The sequence below is a fragment of the Cimex lectularius genome, unplaced genomic scaffold, assembly GCF_000648675.2.
Source record: "Cimex lectularius strain Harlan isolate CLEC.00 unplaced genomic scaffold, Clec_2.1 scaffold341, whole genome shotgun sequence".
NCBI classification, from domain to species: domain Eukaryota; kingdom Metazoa; phylum Arthropoda; class Insecta; order Hemiptera; family Cimicidae; genus Cimex; species Cimex lectularius.
The window spans coordinates 63,106-83,954 of record NW_019393064.1 but is presented as its reverse complement, the minus strand read 5'-3'; the positions used below and the strand labels follow the sequence as shown (position 1 = coordinate 83,954).

At 33.7% G+C, this 20,849-nt stretch overlaps 1 long non-coding RNA gene across 1 annotated transcript in view; it reads right to left on the bottom strand.

Annotated features, from left to right (window-relative positions):
• Positions 1–20,849, bottom strand: part of LOC112128085 — a 37,983-nt gene that overhangs the window by 16,203 nt on the left and 931 nt on the right. The gene's annotated exons all lie outside the window — the stretch shown is intronic.

Below are 20,849 nucleotides of genomic sequence, written 5' to 3'. Positions count from 1 at the left end.
GATAATTATTATTCAAAAATCGTGAGATGCGGTCTGGTGTGATGTAGGATTCAGAAAACATTTTCTTTATTGTGCCAACGTTTCGATCTTTATTGAGATCATCTTAAGTCCCTGGGATTACAAACATTGTAACGCCTAAACCGTTGCGGCCACCGACGCCCCCGTACATTGTTTAAATTTAACAAATACATGTAGAATGTGGAAAAAAGTGAATTTATACATGCGAAATATATTTTTTATATTCAATCAAAGTATTTCTACTCGCTCAGTGTTTGTTTTCTGCGTAAATGTGCCATTCTTGCGTGTCGTGTGTTGAGAGTGCCAGTGAGATATTGCTGTTTTATGTTTATATACGTTGGATTTTGAAGGGGTGGGAAAGTCGGTATAGAAAGGCATTTTTGTATAAGGAGTCGATGTCTTTAAGGTGAAAAGAGCCGATGAAGGGAGGGGAAAAAATATATATATATTCTTCTTCTCTTATCTAGTGGCAGTCTATTTTCAAGCACAGTCATTCGTCATTATATAATATATTAAATATATTACATACAAAAAAGCATAAAGTAGTTTTATCAGTCCAAGTCTATCCATTTTTTTACTTACTTACAAACTGAACACTATTTGAATAAATCATAAATATTTAGGAATTCCGGTTTACGGGATAATTATATGTTCCTGTGTTAAGAAATAAACTACAGTAAAGCCGGGAACACACTTACCCGATGCTACGCCATGCGACGCTACCCGATGCTACCCGACGCCTTGCCACGTTTTGGTGGGGTGTGCACATCTATCCGACGCAAGCACACGTCGCGTACAGTCCACAGCGTTTATCACAATAATCACTATCACAATCGCANGAGAGAGAGAGAGAGAGAGAGAGAGAGAGAGAGAGAGAGAGAGAGAGAGAGAGAGAGAGAGAGAGAGAGAGAGAGAGAGAGAGAGAGAGAGAGAGAGAGAGAGAGAGAGAGAGAGAGAGAGAGAGAGAGAGAGAGAGAGAGAGAGAGAGAGAAAGAGAGAGAGAGAGAGAGAGAGAGAGAGAGAGAGAGAGAGAGAGGGAGAGCGAGATAGAGATCCGTTATAAATGGACAATGGCTTAGTATCACACGTTAAAAACAACCAGGAAATGAAATCTACAACATCGTGTTTAACATACATATGCGAAATTTGCTAAGCTGCTGAAAAAGTATGAGTCAGCGTTTGGCCTAGCTTCTCCCCGCTTATAACAATGAAGTCGTGCCATTGTCGTCTTATTCTGCAAGTTCGGACTGTACGTAACAAAAAAAAGAGGATTTGAAATGCCTATGATTCGAGTTTGGCAAGGTTAAAATTCACAGTAGTAGAGTTTATTGAGCTTGCTTCACCCAGCATACAACACTGCTGCATCGTGCCATTCGATTAGCTTTTCCAATTGTTAATCTAATTCATTAGAATTCATGGTCCAATTGACCAAATGGCAAAAAGGATGGAAAATTCGAATGGTTGGGTTAAGGTGGGAGGTTAGTGTCAGAGTGGATAGAAATCAAGATAGCTCAAGTGGTAGAGCAGCTGGAGGTCGTGGGTTCGATTCCCGCTCGTGACGCTGACTTTTTTATCTCAACCCATACCCTACATGAAGATTAATTAAAAGATGTTAATCTAATGCTAATCTGAACAGAAAATTCAAATGTTGGCTAAAAAAAGGTGAACTTGATGGTAAAACAAGAGGTTTATTAAGACAATATTCCATTGTACTGCTAATATAAGTATTTTAATTGGAGTATGATTCTGTATGTTTTGATTTTTATCCCGTTATTATATTAAATATGTCAATATTATTTTCATAAATACTATCATTCAATAACGACCAATGGTGTTCATAAAGTGTACAGGAGATAGTTGTAAGTGTTTCTCGCATCTCATTGTCGCTCCGACAAGAAGTCCAAACCGCAAATAAAAAGACAGTCATCATATAAAACACATAACACACGACAAGCACTGTACTTATCTTATATGCGATTATTAAGTTTGAAAAAATTCTGTATTTTCCTGCGTACTTTGTTACATATAGAATCATAGAAATAGACACTTCATTAATGATTGAACCTTTTATTGTTGTAAAAATTCAGACTTTAAAAGTGATTTTTTTGTTTTGAATAACAACCTTTTTGTCAAGAAATTTTAGCAAGTTGGGGCGCATCGATTGTTTAAATAGGTTATCACCCTTATCTTCAAGTTAAAAGGGTCTCCGCTCTTGTGTCGCTCACGGCTGCCTACGCATTTTATCCTTCTGAGCACCACCATTTCCCAGTTTGATCAACTTAATGTATGAAATGCCAAATATTTTATAATATTTAAATTAATGATGTATAGAAAATAGTATTGTATTGTAAGTATAGTTCCAAATGTCTTTCAGAAGAGGCTTTTGGAACATTTTGTACACCATGGAACGAGAATGGTTTGAAATAACCGGCCGAGAAAATTGCACTACCATCTAGACTTACGATCAGAAACGATTAATTGGGATTTCGTGATTGGGTAGGTGCACTGGACAAACTAATAACCGGTTTCTTCGGCCGGTGTACGGTGTGTTTTTGATATTGTACCCATCGAATAAAACGATTACCGTACTGTTCAACAAATTTCAAAAGGAAAATACACCAAACACGGTGAGAATTTGTACAAATTCAATTAAAAATGAACACCGTATACGCCAAGGTTTGTTTATGTCATAAACCTTCCTTTATAAGCTACTGTATTTTCCGTTCTTTTATGAATTTCACATTTTTCCTGATGCCAGGGGCAGTATTTTCAACACACATGAATCGGACAAAAAATACGATAGATAGCATGGGTATAAGTAAATTGACAAAAACAAATAAGCCCAGCGTCTGTCGGTCCGAAACTTTTAACCATATTTCCATGTCACGCGAAAAAAAAGTAAAAAAAATCATAATTCATAAAATATGGATTCAAGTACTAACCAATACTATAACAAAAAAAAAGGCATTGCCTACAAAAACATTATTAAATTCTTAGTAACCATATTATCTTTTGTTCCTCACGTTTTTCTGCTGGTGGTAAAAATAAGGTGCAGCTGATTTCTGGGAACAAGACTCTTTAAGATGGTGTACATGGTCGCTGAATTGCCCGAGAGATTGTCCCGCCTGGATCATGCTAACACTCGCAGATTATGTCTTCAAAATCAACACATAACATCGTTTGGACAAGAATCATACAAGAAATGAAAAGTGGTTATTTATTACCGTAATAAAACGAGGTTGTTAGAAAAGAACGCTCATCAGCACCGTTTGTGTTTGATTCATGTAAAACCTATATGAAATGAGTAAAGTATCACCTTGTTTATAACCCTGTCGTTATGTATGGTGTTCAATTCTATGATACGTGTACGAGTACGAAATTGTGAAACTCGCGCGCTAACGTTTGAGAAAAGCAAAAATCGAATCGAATGAACCTTGCCTCTCCCTGTTTATAACCCTGTGACACACGTCATGGAGTTTTTACGTTAAACTCACTGATTGGATTGTCAAAAAATGCTGACTTTTGAATAAGTCAACGTTGTCTCGCCCTACTTATACGTCGCCTGCTATGAAGTTTCTCTGTCAAACTCACTTTAGATCTTGAAAAAACATAATATTTAACATAATATTTAAAGTAAATATAACATTGCCATACCCTGCTTATACCCCAGCTTTTTCAGATCTATGTATTGGCAAGGTAGGACTCAACTTCTCAGATTACAAGATTGCTAAATTCACGTGATCGCGTTTGATACAGGCTACATGAATTAACCCCGCCTCTCCCCCTGCTTATCCCTAATTCTCGCCATCTGGCTATTGTCGATTTCGATCTTGGGACTTTTATTTATATAATACGAGGATGTAAAATTGTGAAATATTATGCAATTATGTTTGCCAAACCCGAAAAAAGTAATATTTCTCGTAACCAAATTCAAATCCTGGACGAAAAATACAAAAATGGTATAAATATACATTCATGTATATAAAATATTATCCATTTATCTAAATACGCGGCGTCCGCGTAATTCAGTCGCTGAGAATCCAATCCTGATTACAGGACATTTAAAAATGGCAAAAAGAGGGAAAATTCGAAGTGACGATAGCTCAAGTGATAGAGTAGCAGCGTATTTAGCCGAAGGTCGTGGGTTCGAATCCTGCTCGTGACACTGACTTTTTTATCTCAACCAAGACCTCACATAGAATATACAATATATATTGAATTTGTATATGTGGGATTATTTACGTCTCGTATAGTTAAATTAAATACATATAGTTTTTCTTCATGTGTATGGGAGTTGTTTTATATAAGTTTTTATTATATATTTCAGACTTTTAAAAACTTTTTAATAAAACTTTTATTCTTCTGTCCTTGTCGAATGCTGGATTTGGATTGTTTGGCCGGAAAGCCACGTTGATGAGAGTATGTGTTGAATATTCAAATCTGCAGAATGGGACCCATGCTCTATAACTATGTCTATGCCTGTACCGTGTTTAATTTGGTGAATTCGCCCGTTCTCATTGCAGAACTTCTAAGCCATGAAGAATCTCATAGATTTTTTAATTGTCACAAATACCAATGGAGCACAAAAAATTCTTGTATGATTGCTGAAACTGCCAACTTATCATGATGAATGATTTTCTTTTTAATTTCTTCCCATCAAAGAAATCACTCATTTTAAGGAAAAACTAGAAATAAATTTAATTGAGTATACAATTTTAAAGACCTTTCTATGTATAAGACAACAATGAGACGCCATTGTACAAACATTCCACTGTTCATCATTAAAACTTTAAACGAATAAAACACCACCTCAACAGTAAAAATAACAGCCGGTCATTAGGGAGATAAAGAGCACTAATTGTTACTGATACGACCGATAAATCAGATAAGGGGGAAAACTGCAGTTGAACATCGCACAAAAATTTGCCGATCAAGCCCTCCGGAAAATGAAGATATTACGAAGTAATGTGTAGTATTTAGTGAGAGTTAATTAATGATTATTTAAAGTTCGTAAGATGGGTCTTCGTGATGTAGGTTTAGAAAAGCAATTTCTTTATTGGGCCAACGTTTCGATCTTTATGTAGGTCATCTTCAGGTTGTAACAACACAAACAATCAACACAAAAAACACACATTTTGAACCCTGAAGATGATCTAAACAAAAGATCGAAACGTTGGCAAAATGAAGAAAATGTTTTTCTAAACCTTCATCCCACAAGACCGCATCTCACGAACTCCGCATAATCATGGTAGTCCATTATATTTAGTGGCCTGACTGGCCAAATTACGTCTTTCAATTAATTATTCTTTTATGTAAGGTCTTGGTTGAAATGAAAAAGTTAATGTCACGAGCGAGATTTGAACCCAAGTTCTTCGGCTCAATACGCCGCTGCTCTAACCACCAGCTATCGTGACTTCGATCCACTCGATCGAATGGGTTTGAATCCCGCTCGTGACACTAACTTTTTCATTTCAACCAAGAAAGAAGTAATTTGGTATAATCAGACCACTAAATATAATAGATTTAATAATTAAAAGTATAACTTCACTAACATCCCTCCGTGGCCACTTCATATGTCGCCGAGAATCGAATCCTGATTACAAGACATTTGAAAAATGGCAAAAAGGAAGGAAAATCCGAAATATAGGTCGTTGGTGTCCAATTGGATCGAAATAACGATAGTTCAAGTGGTTATAACATAGGCGTATTGAGCCGAAGGTCGTGGGTTCGAATCCCGCGACACTAAATTTTTCATTTCAACCAAGGCCTTACATACATTAGGTTGTGTTGAAAGCTTTAAAATGTAATTAATCAAATCGTATGCGAAGAAGAAAAACTGTCGGCATCAAATAATACCATGAAGTCCTATCAGCAAAATTCTGAAAAAAAAGAAACGGGGAAAAATTGAAACTTTAATTAAAAGATGAAGAATTTAAGTATTAGCTAATGATCTAAGCTGACCGATTTATAATCGATAACAGATTAACCAGACATATTTTTTTTTAAAGGGTGTAAATTAGAAGTTACAATAGAGAAGATATAAATAAACCGTATCAACAATACAAAATAACTAACTGCAAAGTTAAGGGTTTAGTTCATATTTTAACCACAAAAGTACGGTAACAGTTAAAATAAATTTGATGGATGAGTTAATAGCAAGAAAAAAAATTTCATTACGCACATATCCGAGGAACTTCTCAACTTCATGATATATAGCAAGGGCTGGCGCATAACTAAAACTTTGTTGAGATTTTTTCTTCTTTAAATGTACAAGCTTTTAATTCAAACTTGAAAAACATATTAATCAAATATATATATTCAGCCAGACACATAAAGTATCTTACTATGTTTATATTGATTTTAATCGAAAAAACATCCTTCGGTAGGTCAAAAAAATGTTCTGCCTAAATAATTATATGTTTTAACACTGATCAAAGGAATTGAATAGTCTACGCGCAAGGTGAATTAACCAGAAGGCAAAGATTCCGAGAGGAGGCCGCGTAACGATCCCCAGTTATTAAAGTACACATAATAGGCACCATTACTGACCGTGGGGCGTATACATGTAAAACAAAAATCATTAACAGGTAGAAATTAATTGATAATAATGATGGGTTTTGCACCCGTGGGGCGAAAGGGGCGAGCAACATAATACTATTACAACGCGCGTATCCTCTTTATAATGTCGTGCTTCTTGGAAGTCTTTCTAGTGACGGACGTCCTTTGTTCTCGTCTGTTCTCCGTCGGGAGTAATGGCAAACCTGATGCAACGATTGTTAGATGAACAATCGGAGCGAGATGAATTGGAAAAAAAGAAAAAAAAAATCAGCTGTTCACTGCAGCGCAGAGAGAAGAAAAGAGCAGAGAAGCGCAAATCGAAAGAAGGATATATATTTTTTCGTCTGTCTGTTCGAAAGATTGAATACGCACTCGAAATACCGACTGAGGAAGAATAATACATACATAAATCAGGAAAACATTGTACCAGGAAGAAGGAAACAATTATGTAGATATAAAGGAGTGTCAGAAGAGATTAAGACATTAAAATACGAGAAGAACGATGTTAGTTAAATAAATGAATAAGCAAAAAGAGAGGAAGAGTGACTATTTTGTGTGAGTGTGAAAAATAGTGTACTAAAAAAATAGAGAGAAAAGAAAGACAACACGAAAAAAGACAGAAGAAAAAGAAAAACAACAACAAAATTAGAGAAAGTGAGAGACAGAGGGAGAGAAAGAGGAGAAAGAAAGAGAAAGCGAAAAAACAGAGAAGCAAAAAATAGAATGCGGAAGTAGAGAAAAAGAAAGAAAGAGAGAAAGAAAAAAGAAAAAGGAATAATTAACAAAAACAAAAAAAGAGTGCGAGGAAAGAGAAAAAAGAGAAAGGGAAAAAGAGTGATCCTGGGTATACTTTTGTTCCTTTAATATTTAATGGATGGAAACTAACGAGAAGGCCAGTAAATGCAGGAGATAGAAGAAGTAAAGCGAAAGATTTAAGGTAAATCGATAACCCCGCGACTGAAAAATAGAGGGAGATTAGGTTTACTTACTTATTTACTTATTATTGACATTTTAAGAGATATTAAAATTGAATTCGTAGTACCAAAAAACGTTTATTACACTCCCTCGGTGAAAACAACGAATCCCGCGACATTTTATTCTATCATAAATTATTCTTTTTATGTAAGGTCTTGGTTGAGTTGAAAAAGTTAGTGTCACTAGCGGGATTCGAACCCACTCGATCGAATGGGTTCGAATCCCGCTTGTCACACTAACTTTTTCATCTCAATCAAGATCTTACATAAAACGAATAATTTATTGAAAGAGGTAGTTTGGTCAATTAGGCCACTAAATATAAATGGATTAATATTTTATTCTATAATATACACAATTAAATAATAACCGGTCAGAACAAAACGTTCAAGGATTCAACATTTCAAATCCGAAAATATAATTTGTTTAAATTTTAAAAAACATGAATCCGTCTCTCTCGCTCTTAGCGGTTTCAGCTAAAAGCACAAATGCCCGACGGTCAATCATCTCAAGAGGTCACGTCTCTTCCGAGACATCGGACCTAGCTCATAAAGCTAACAAGGAGCTGACCCAAGATTAAAATTCTTACAATACTACCTAGGATTTCCTATCTAACTAATCTACAAAGCCTGTACCTTCTGTAAGCATTTTTGTGTATATATATANTTTTTTTTAAAGAAAATGTGAGAACGTGTAGAATTTTTGTACAAGTAAATTTGATCACGTGTATTGTCACCATATTACGTGAATATGTATTTATTGTCCGGCTGTCCTATCAGGGCCTATGAATTTGCAAGGTTTTGCAGCCTGCCATTTATCAAACTGTGTTCTGTGCTTGTTTTATCCACATAGAAAATAAACATTTCATTGGCTTAATTTTCGCATTTCAATATTGGCATCCAAAACAAAACATTTAAAGCAAAAATAACATTTTCCCCCATAGGAGGAAAAAATGGGGGAAGTGTAAAGTATACAATATATGAAAATTTAATATGCTGCATGCTCTAAGCAGGCGATTTATTATTTGAATAAAAAGTACTACCTCTCCACCATACGTTTATTGTCCCAACAATTTATCTTAATTTTCGCATTTCAATAATGAAACTGTATGTTGGCGGCCAAAAACAAAACATTTAAAGCAAAAATAACATTTTCCCCCATAGAAGACGATATAAGTGAATAGTTGATGACATTTAGCAGTAGAAATTGCTGCTGTTTTGTTTATTCTGGTTTATAAATAGACTCGGCAAATTCCAAAACAAACGGATTTAGCGTCTACAAACTTTTTATAAATCAGTTTAGCCATAAAATAACTAAAAGGATAAGAGCATCGCATGATTACATTATACTATTACCATTTCGAAAAAAAGTACTTGTAAAATATTTAATAATTAATTAACTGGTGTTGCGATGCGGTGTAGATTTCGAAGAAATAATAAATTAAAGTTTTTAATTCGTTTCAAAGCAAGGTTAATCCTTCCAGTGTTTATATACATTTTGTTTACACCCACAACGTTCAGTTTAAACTGATCCGTTAAGGGAATTTGATCAAATGTTCCAAGAATCTGTCGCTTCTTGGGGAAGATTTGATTGAGTTTGGGGTCACAAGTTACAGAATTACAAAGGTGGAAACGTCAATACTTGCCCAGGAAAACGGAAAAATTTGAACACTAAAACAAACAATATTCCTTTTTAAAAATCTCACTTTGGATACGAACTTAATCTCGAATTGATTTATAACACTGTGCTAAAATCCTGCATCCTTTTCCAAAATAGCATAACTTAAACAAGTCATTAACGTCTTCGTTCCGGCCCAAAGAGAATCCTAAGCGGGCTTATTTTGAGAAACGGGACATCGAACATTTTAAACAAACTGTTCGACAAAGAGAATTGTTAAGGCCGCCCTAATGTTATTACTAGTTACTCCACCGCACGGACGACAGTCTTTACTTTCATTGGTAGGCACGCTAATTCAACAGGCGCGGACTGGGTAATGTCTTTTGGAAAATTCTCTCAATGTTGAAACTTTTTATTTCTCTTATAAAAGGAGAAAATCCCAACTTTGGAATCCCTCTGCCAAGAGGTAATTAAGTCGGCGGAACATATCCTAGACGCCCTGAATGAAAAACTAAAAGTGATAAAACCGACAGTCAAACCTTGGGTCCCTGAAATTTTCAGAAAGAAAGAATTGTACTTACACGATTAAGGATAGGCCATACCCGCCTAAAACATGGACCGAGGAAATGCCCCATGTGCGGCGCAATTGTAACATTAAGGCATATTTTAGAAGAATGCGAACAACTAGAGCCGCACAGAGCATGGTGTGGCCTTCCCAATAACATAACAAAAGTACTTAAGCACAACAGTAATTATAAACGAAAGGTCATTGATTACCTAAAATTAATCAATGCGTATGGCTATATATAGCCCACCACACGTGGTATAGCCCCCCCCTATTTGTATGAATGTATTTATTTGCATGGGTACATGTATAATGTCGAAGTATGCATGGGTGTGGCTGTGACGGAATATCAAGTACTCACAGGCCAACCAAATTAGTACAGGTATGTTATCTATTTGTAGTATGATGTGAGGGACGGGTCATTGGCATTTCGTTGGTACTATACTTCCGAAGTGTAGTAGCTTGTCCAGAATGAATATCGAGTACTCTACAGGCCCGTCAAACAATTTAGATTAGGATAGTTTAGTGTACGAGTGGAATTTGTAAATACCGTTTGAATGTATTTATTAGTGTGAAAGAAAGGAGACCGCAAGATCACGATAATCTTCCGACCTCCAATTTAGTTGTAGTGTAGGTTAGTAAATTAGTATGAATGTGAATTTATGAAAATGTGTATAAATATTATCTCTATGTATTTTAATTTATCACGTGTGGGAGGGTAACAACAAACAAAATAACGAATCTCCTATTAGGTGAATGAATCGGAAGGCAACAGTCATTTAGTTGAGGCATAAGAAGACTCAGGAAAGAATGTTCACATAAGATATCTAAGAAGACAAATGTGAGAAGGTTTTATATGTGGGGCGCCGGCGAAGGCCCTGGTAGTTAGCCGGCAAAAAAAAAAAGACTATTCAGAACCATGGAAAATTTCAGAAACTTCATTTTATTAATTGATTTCTTGTCTGGTAGTTATTTACTAAGGTAAAACTATTGAAAATACCATCGGATCTTTGAAAAAAAGTTAGGGTTTATTTAATTTTAATTTGAAAACATGATGTCAACTATGCATAAATAATCTATTTGATATCAGATACGCAATCAGTTTCTGTCAATTATTGATGTATTGCTCCGCAAAATAAAATATAGATGGAATTCTAATTTATACAATATGTAAATCTGTATTGAAGCTCCGAGAGCCCAGAGGATAACGACTTTAAAAGAAAAGCCCCGGGCAGCTGTAGATTATTCACTCCTCGAAATATAACAATATTATTTAATATATAAATGCGGAAAAAACGCAAAAATTAAAAACTCGTTTACGTTAAGTGCGTCGCCACGGTTCCTGGTCTTAATCAAGGATTTAAAAGATGTGGTCAGGCGAAACATAAACGAACCGCGAAACCTTTAATAAAAGGGTTGGAGGAAAAATGGGCTAATATATGCATTAATGCAGCATAAACTGAACCGCAATTTCTCCTATGGTCATCTTTTATGTTCTAATTTAGTGTAAGCATTAAATATGGCCGACTTGGGTTTCCTTAGGACTAGCTTGCACGAAAATTCCTCGTTTTTAAATTCTTTTACCAAACACAAAAGCTAATCCTGGAAAGGTATACCGGTAATTTATTGTAGAAAACATGACGTTTAATCATTGAATCTTTGTAATACCACTGATTTTATTTACAGGGTTTTATCATTATTATTTAGAAGAACGTGAAGAATTTTAAATTTAAAATTGTTATAATTTTAAATTAAATATTTAAAAGTTTTAATTAAGGTTTTCAAGTTGTAAAGTCTATATCTTGTTACAACTAATTAATACCACAACACAGAGAAACTTGAACATTTAATTGACAACAGAATTACAAAGTAATTAAAATTAAAGATATGTGGTTCTCTCAAGATATTGAAAGAAAAAATCAGTGTTTACACTTTTGTTTAGAGTCTAACGTTTAAATATGATTCCAAGGCAAACAAGAGTGTCTGGTCACTATTATCTCCTTAATTCTACAAACTGTGAATTAATTAAACAAGAATACCGCGAAGAATGAAACGTCCTCCTATCACATTTACCATCATCATCAATTTTCTGACTCCTGATCTCCTTCTTTTTGAACGGATTTTTTTAATAATTAAAAATGACTTAGAAAGCTTGTGCTAAAATTAATCCAGTTTAAATATAGACCCGGCAATTTATTATGCCGTATATAATAAATGCGTCATCCGCGAAAATTTCCGGCACGCTAAACAAACGCAAAAGCCGGTGTGCTTGTGGGAAAATAAATATGTCAATCTGTTATAAATAACAGCATGGTGGAATTATGATACATTTCTGAACTTTTCCCATACAGTTGCAGTTATGCTAATTAGTATGAGACGGGTCATATATACAAAATGTCGCATTACATCAAAGTTTCCTAGGACGGAACGCTCTTTAGCCCAGAATTAATGCTTTAAGATCCTTGATCCTCTTTAAAATTTACTAATTATTCAGAAATCGTGAGATGCGATCTGGTGTGATGTTCAGAAAAACATTTTCTTTATCGTGCCAATATTTCGATCTTTATTGAGATCATCTACAGGGCCTGGGATTTACAAACATGGTTTACATTTAACAAATACATGTAGGATGTACAAAAAAAGTATTTGTTAAATGTAAACAATGTTTGTAAATCCCGGGCCCTGAAGATGATCTCAATAAAGATCGAAACGTTGGCACGATAAAGAAAATGTTTTTCTGAAACCTACAACACACCAGACCGCATCTCGCGATTTCTGAGTAATTATCGATTAACGGTCACTAACTACCACACATTTAAAATTTATTTAAAACTTGTTAAAAAGAGAATTTTATTAAAATAAATATTAGTAAACCCGTAAGGAATTTTATACAATCGTACGTACGAAATACCTGTCTTAACAATTTAAAATATATTACGAAAGTTTAGCCTCTAATATTTTGTTGTTTTTGAGAAAAATAACGAACGAGATGTTTATGAAAAAATATTTTCGTATATATAATTTGTTATTAAATTTTTGTTCTTTCACCTTTCTTTACCTAGAAAAGTAAAAACTATTGGAAAATCACAGAAGACACAGTCACACTATTGGCACACTTACACAGAAGACAAACACTTTGAGTGAGTAGAAATACTTTGTTTGAATATAAAATATATTTTGCATTGTATAAATTCACTTATCCACATCCTAAATGTATTTGTTAAATGTAAACATTGTTTGTAAATCCCAGGCCCTGAAGATGATCTCAATAAAAGATCGAAACGTTGGCACGATAAAGAAAATGTTTTTCTGAAACCTACATCACTCCCGACCGCATCTCACGATATCTGAATAACTATCGATTAACGGTCACTAATCTCTACACATTGGAAAATCATTTTGCCAGTTCAATTTTGTTATTATTTCCATTATATTTAGTGGCCTGATTGACCAAATTACTTCTTTCAATTAATTAATCTTTTTGTGTAAGGTTTTGGTTGAAATGAAAAAGTTAGTGTCACGAGCGGGATTGTTATTATTGTATATCGTCTGTTTCCCCATTTTCCCGATCTGATGAAAGGAAAAAGTTAATAGAAAAATTTAATCCAGGAAGAAAAATTGTTATGTACACATCGATTGTACATGTTACAGAAAAAATATTTTTTTAAACGTCTGTATGATTTATTAGCCCAAATATCGTCTATAATGTTTAACTTTTCCTTTTAATCTTGTTGTTAGCAATGTTGTTCCTGAAATAAAAATAAGACTGGTCACGTATATACAGAATGTGCCGAACGGGCTGGACTGGAATTGTCCGTAGGCCTCAACAGCGCGGACAATCATCGCCCCAGGGGTGGTTTTAGATGTTATATTACATAGATTTTATTTACAACTTGTCAAAGGAAAGACTTAGTAAGTTAATAATTAGAAAGTCGGAAATTCATTATTATTTTTAAAATATTTCCGTAAAAAAGCGACTTGGTGTGTTGAATGACGGTTTTTTGAAGATTTGGCTTATATTTATCTATTTATTTTTGTTTAGAATATTTTGTTTCTAGTTTCCAAATAAAGAAGAAAAGTTGCATTTGTACGTGGGGAAAACTAAGAGTTTATTTTTTTAATACGTACATGTTATCGTTTACGTTTCTAAGTTGCCGCCTAGTGTGGAAAAGACATTTATTTCCCACCCACCAACTTATTTCTTATATTAACTTTAAAACAATTTATTTGTATATTTTGGTTTTTATTTACTAATCTATTTTCCGGTCATATTTTTTGCTCTGCCCCTCACCACTTTCTACGTTAAGTTTTATTAATTATTCAGAAATCGTGAGATGCAGTCTGGTGTGACTTTTTTTTATTGAGCCCTGAATATGATCTCAATAAAGATCGAAACGTGGGCACGATAAAGAAAATGTTTTTCTGAAACCTGCATCACACCAGACCGCATCTCACGCTTTCTGAATAATTATCGATTAACGGTCACTAATCACCACACGTTAAATTTTATCTTGATCGTTTCTTCTGTTCTTCTCTACGGTGTATATCCCTTTCTTGTTTCTCTTTTCCTCTTCTTTGGTTGTTTTCTAAAAATAGACATATATTTCCTGAATGTTCGCTAGGAATTACCAAAATATAAAAATAAATTGGTTATAAGTTCATTTAAAAAACCAAATAAGTTGCATAAAGGAAATAACCCAACAAGAGAAAAGAAACGAACAAATATCTGCTAATTAAATAAATAATTTTAATCAAATATTGATTGATTAGTTCCGTGTGTTTAATTTAAAAAAAGACTAATAAAACAGAAACAAACAAACTGCGAAAGGGTGCTCGTTGTGTTCCGCTTTGTCTAGCTGCATATAGACCGTGTAGGATACCGCCCGATAGGAGAATTGCGCTTAAGCACGGCAGCTAGTATTTGGGGACATGTTTGGACTTTGTTCCGATTTTTCAAGTGAACAGAGCTGATTTATTGTATGTATTACTGATAGAAATCGCGTTTTGTGTTCACTTTTGTGTACATTGAGTGAATTTATTACCGTGAATGTATAGAGTGAGAAGGCCTATGGTGAAATGTTGACTACACCATCATTCATCAATTAGATTTATAGGATAATATACAAGAATGTATTTAAGAAAAAGTAAACCTGGGAGTGTGTATATGCTTAAAAAGTGCTTGAGTTGTGGACTGTAAAGTCGTAATTATACATATTATACGTAAATTATACAAAAACAATTCCGGAAGGTGTTATTTATAGGTTCGCGTGTGTATGTAGTGCAGAGGCTTGTGTAAATTATTAATCAGCAATAAGAAACAAGTTAATAAAAAAGTCTTCGCTAAAAGCGACGTTTAGAAGAATTGTGAAATTTTGTCATAAAAATCTAATTTCTCTAAGTCCTTGACGTGTAAGTCCTTGATTCCCTTAGCTTGAAAATGGGAAGAACACAATTTCAGAGATGAGAATGAAACATTGTTATGTTCCGGTGATCACGAGATGTTGCGTCATCCTATGTTTATTTAATAGAGCCGGCCCTATACATTTTTTGTTACTTTTACCCCTCGATCTTTTGTTATGGAAATCAGAATGTGTTAAGTCGTGTATACACAAAATTTCGAGCGCGAAACCTACTGGGCGGACTTTGGTTTATATCGGTTTAGTTGTATATATTCTGTAGATTTGAAATTTAAAAAATAAATAAACAAACTAGAACCAAGACTTAAACTTATTAGCTGAGAGAAAGATCTTGGCCTATCTTTTAGTTCAAAGCTAAAGCAGGAGGAAACCAAGACTTTCTCTAATTAATCATTTTTGTCTGTGCTGTTGTGCATTGTGCTTGCATTTTTACCAATTCCACCTTTGGTCTAAGAGAATAATTGTTACGATAAATAATATAATGCTCTATAGTTTGAATTAACAAGTTTGGTGGAAGTAAACACAATTTTTAACCCTTTCTGAATAAACTAGGAGGGAGAAAGGTAAAATATAAGTTATCCAGAAAAATAACTGATATGGTAAATTTTTTTAGGTGAGTGTAACTAATTTCGTTAGGTTATTAGTAAAATCGGTTTATTAGGTTTCATTTATAGTTAGGACTAATACGGCGCTTGAAGTCACGATAGCTCAAGTGGTTAGAGCAGCGGCGTATTCAGCCGAAGGTCGAAGGTTCGAATCCACTCGTGACACTAACTTTTTCATTTCTACCAATACCTTACATAAAAAGATTAATTAATTGAAAGCAGTTATTTGGTCAATCGAACCGCGAAATATAATGTATTTAATATGGCGTAATGTTAAATTTTCCTGGGCCGCAGGCCTCCTTCAAATATACTTTCAGCCCTGAACAAGGTTTTATTTCTATATTTTATTCAGAAACAGTTACAACACCGCTCTTTAATGAATTTTGAAAGTGGGAAATTTATTTGCTCGTGTTCCAATGGAGTATCGAAATCGAACAATCGAAATCCAAACATGATCGACAAGGACAAATTAACAGATATGATTTTGTTTTTACAAGCAGCTACTATCGAATAACAGGCGGCATGATTGAAAATGTTTATTACGAAAGACGTTTCCGTTTGGAGGTTGACGATTTTACGATTTTTCAGAGGATAAACCAATAGAAACAGGATTTGTCGTTATACAATTTGACTTAAAAAAAGATGACAAACGAAGTAGAATTATCCTGCCATATTCTGATAATATCGTGTACTTTTTTGTAACAGCAGAGGTACATTTTCAAATAAGTTATTTGTGAAGCTTGTAGATTATAATTTTACCAAACAGTTAGTTGGTTTGTGTTTGGAGGTTGACGATTTTACGATTTTTCAGAGGATAAACCAATAGAAACAGGATTTGTCGTTATACAATTTGACTTAAAAAAAGATGAGAAACGAAGTAGAATTATCCTGCCAAATTTTGCTAATATTGTGTACTTTTTGTAACAGCAGGGGTACATTTGCAAATAAGTTATTTGTGAAACTTGTAGATTATAATTTTACCAAACAGTTAGTTGGTTTGTGTTTGGAGGTTGACGATTTTACGATTTTTCAGAGGATAAACCAATAGAAACAGGATTTGTCGTTGTACAAGTTGACTTGAAATAAGATTAAAAACTTTATAGAATTATCCTGCCATATTTTGCTAATATTGTGTACTTATTTGTAATAGCAGGGGTACATTTCAAATAAGTTATTTGTGAAACTTGTTGATTCTAATTTTACGAAAAAGTTTGAGTTAGGAGGTTGATTTTGCCAGTGTAATGTTATTGTGTATATTAGTATAGTACAGTATTCTTTTTTTTATAATCTGAAATACGTGGGGCAAGCTCGGAAACTTAAGAAATCCTAGGAAGAAATAAAGGTTGGTATTTTTCCAATTTATCAATAATAATAGAGTTGAATCTATAAAATATTCTAATTTATGAACTTTTAACCCATGATCTGTGTAATTAAAAGGTATATTTGATCAAGCGTATAGCGACTGTAGCATAAGCCAAAAGCCAGAAAGTATTCGATCCCGTAGGCCTCACGAATGCTAAACAGACTTGGCCCCAAAACGAGTTATCGGCTCTAAATTCTCACAATTGTGTTTAGTCCAAAGACTTCGTAAGTTTTTCCAACTTTTTATTTTAAAGCTTGCTAAGTCTTCGTAATCCAGATTCTCATCCATATCCAAGCAAAAGAAAAGTAAGAAATTTATTTTACTGTTTACAAAGCGACAAGTAAAGACTGCGAGTGAGTGGTTGTTTTTTGCCGTCAAATATTTTTATATATTTTTGTATGGTGGTGTATTTGTTCGTTTTTTACCAGATCGGGTAAATTTTTAGATCTTCGCAGAAAAAAAATGTTCATCGCGACATTATTAGAAAAAAAATGACTCTTTGACAATTTAACCATATTAATAAAGTTAACACTATTAAATCTTATAATTTTGAACTTTCACTCATCGATCTATTATTAGGTGTGTAAAAAACGTAGAGTACGGGAGCGAAGCCAGAAAGTTTCCGATGCCGAAGTCCTCACTTATGCAAAAGGGATTCAGTCCAGAACGAGTTTTCGTCTCTAGATTATCAAAATTGTATTTTACAACTTGTAAATGGCTGGAAATTTACGGTTTTAAACTAGTGAGAAGTGCGAGTTTGCCAAAATGTTTTAGAAAAGTGGGAAAATTTTAAGATCACTCAGAAAAATTGTTTATACTCATATGTGCATATGTCACGTGTATGTTGGCACATGGCACAGAAAAAAATGAAACTTTCAAATGTGTCCGTGTTAATAGAGTTAACACTCGATCTGGGTTTAATATGGTAATTAATACGTGCATATAATAATGACCAGACACATACAGAACGTCGCACAAGGGGCCGAACATGAAAGTTTTCAGTTCCGCAGGCCTCAGTAATGCAAAGTCAAGAATGAGTTTTCCTCTCTAAATTCTCAACTTTGTATTTCTAACATGTAAAGGAGATTTTTCAGTAAATAAATCTCAGAAAGGCAGGAAATTTCAGTTTATAATGCCCCAAGTAAGGAATGCGCGCATGCCAGTTGATTTGCCCGTCAAATATTGTTTATTGTTGTATATTTTTACAAAACATTACATTTTTTTTCCATTTGTCCCATCGGTAAAATGTTTACGAAGAGTAGGAAAGTTTTAAGATTCGTGTAGATTTCTTATTTTAATACTCATGTGTATTGTCGGTAACCTGTAAATTGACTTATATTCAATTAGCAGTAAAAATAGAGTTAACACATTAAAACCTTTTAATTTGTAAACTGTTACCACTCGATCTGCGTCTAATATGATAATCAAAAGTAGTATTGTCTTAAGTATTTAAAATTTAAGATACTGGCCCGAAGTTTCCGATTCCGTAGGCTTCACTGATGCAAAACAAACTTAGTCCAGCGCAAGTTTTCAGCTATGGATTATCAAAATTGTGATTACTCTCTAAATGAATTTCTCAGCCAATAAATTATCAAGCGATGCAGGACATTTACAATTTATAAAACCGCAAGTAAGAAATGCGAATTTGCGGTTGATTTTTCCGTCAAATAAAGTTTTTTCTTGTATATTTTGTGTTTTTCTATTTGCCCGATCAGGAAAATCTGTAAGACGAGTGAAAAAAATTTCAGATCTACACAGAAAAAATGTTATGCACGTATGAATTTAAAGCATTTAAAACGTGTATGATATTATGATGAGGTGTATACGGAATGTAACGTATTGGTCCGAAGTATGAAACTTTCCAATTCCGCAGGCCTCAGTAATGCAAAGCCAAAAATGAATTTTCTGTATTTACAACTTGTAAAAGGAGTTAAAAATCCCAAGTAAGGAATGCGATTTTGCCAGTTGATTTTGCACTTCAAATATGGTTTATTTTCGAACAGCACAGAACCAGTTTTCGGCTCTAAATTCTCAAAATGTATTTTACAATTTGTTAATTAAATTACCATAAAGACTGAAAATTCACAGTTTTTAAAGCAGCAAGTAAGGACTGCGAGTTTGCAGTTGATTTTGACCGTCAAATATTGTTATTTTTGTATGTTTTTCCATAGTTAGTCTATTTTGTTTGTTTTTTCGTTCTCCCAATCGGAAAATGTATAAGAAAAATGGGAAAATTTTAAGATCCACGCAAAAAAGGTTTTTACATACATTATATATGAATACATAATTGGAACCTGTTACAAAAAAAATCTATTTTTATTTATTCTTATTAAATACTAGCATTAACACTATAAATTTTTTTTATTTTTTGAGTTAATTTTGCCCATCAAATATGCTTTACTGTTGAAGAGCACAAAATGAGTTTTCGGCACTACTTTCTCAAAATTGTATTTTACAAGTTGTAAGAGAAATTTTGTCAGCCAATAAATTATCAAAAGGACTAGAAATTTACAGTTTTTATAGCCACAAGTAAGGAATCCGAGTTTACCAGTTTATTTTGCCCGTCAAATATTGTTATTGTCATATATTTTTGCGTTTGTTAGGACATTTTGTTTGTTTTTCCGTTTCCCAGCCCGGGAATAGGGATAAGAAAAATGAGAAAATTTTAAGATTCAGGCAACTAATAAATTATAAGAAAGAAAGGAAATTTACAATATTTAAAGCCACAAATAAAGAATCCGAGTTTACCAGTGTATTTTGCCCGTCAAATATTGTTATTTTCGTATATTTTTGCATGGTTAATATATTATTTTTTTATATTATTTTTCCGTTTACTCGAACGGATAAAATGAATAAGACATTTGGGAGAAACTTTAAGATCAAGGGAGATAAAATGATTGAAGATTTCTCAGCCGATAAATTTATCAGGTGAAGCTGGAAATCTACACTTTGTAAAGCCCACAAGTAAGGAATGCGAGTTTCCCACTTGATTTTTCCCTTCATATATTGTTGTTCCGTCTTTGTATATTTTTCATGACCGTATATTTTGTTGGTCTTTTCCGTGAGGCCGATCAGGAAAGATGTATAGTAATAGTTGACAAATTGTATGATCTCACAAAAAACTGACTCAGTAAAGCACAGCCAAGAACTAGTTTTCGACTCTGAATTCTGATGTATTTACAACTTGTAAAAGGAAGTTGCTCAGCCAACAAATATTATCACAAAATCTGTAAATTACAGTTTATAATGCACAAGAATGCGAGTTTGCCATCAAATAAGGTTGAACATTGTTAAACAGCAAAAAAAACGAGTTTTCGGTTCTAGATTCTCAAAATTGTATTTTACAACGTGTAAAAGGGATTTTCTCAGTTAATAAATTATCAGAAAGACAAGAAATTTACAGTTTTTAAAGCCGCAAGTAAGGAATGCGAGTTTACCAGTGTATTTTGCCCGTCAAATATTGTTATTGTCACATATTTTTGCGTAATAGGACATTTTGTTTATATTTCCCTTATCCCAATCGGGAAAACATATAAGAAAAATGTGAAAATTTTAAGATCCACGTATAAAAATTGTTTATGTATATAGATATGCACATAGTTGGTCCCTTTTACAGACTTATTCAATAACATTAACCCTATAAAATCTGCTAATTTTTCAATGTTTAACCCTCGAATTGTGTCTATTATGTACTTTAAAACGTATACAAGTCACGTCTCACGTATATACAAAAT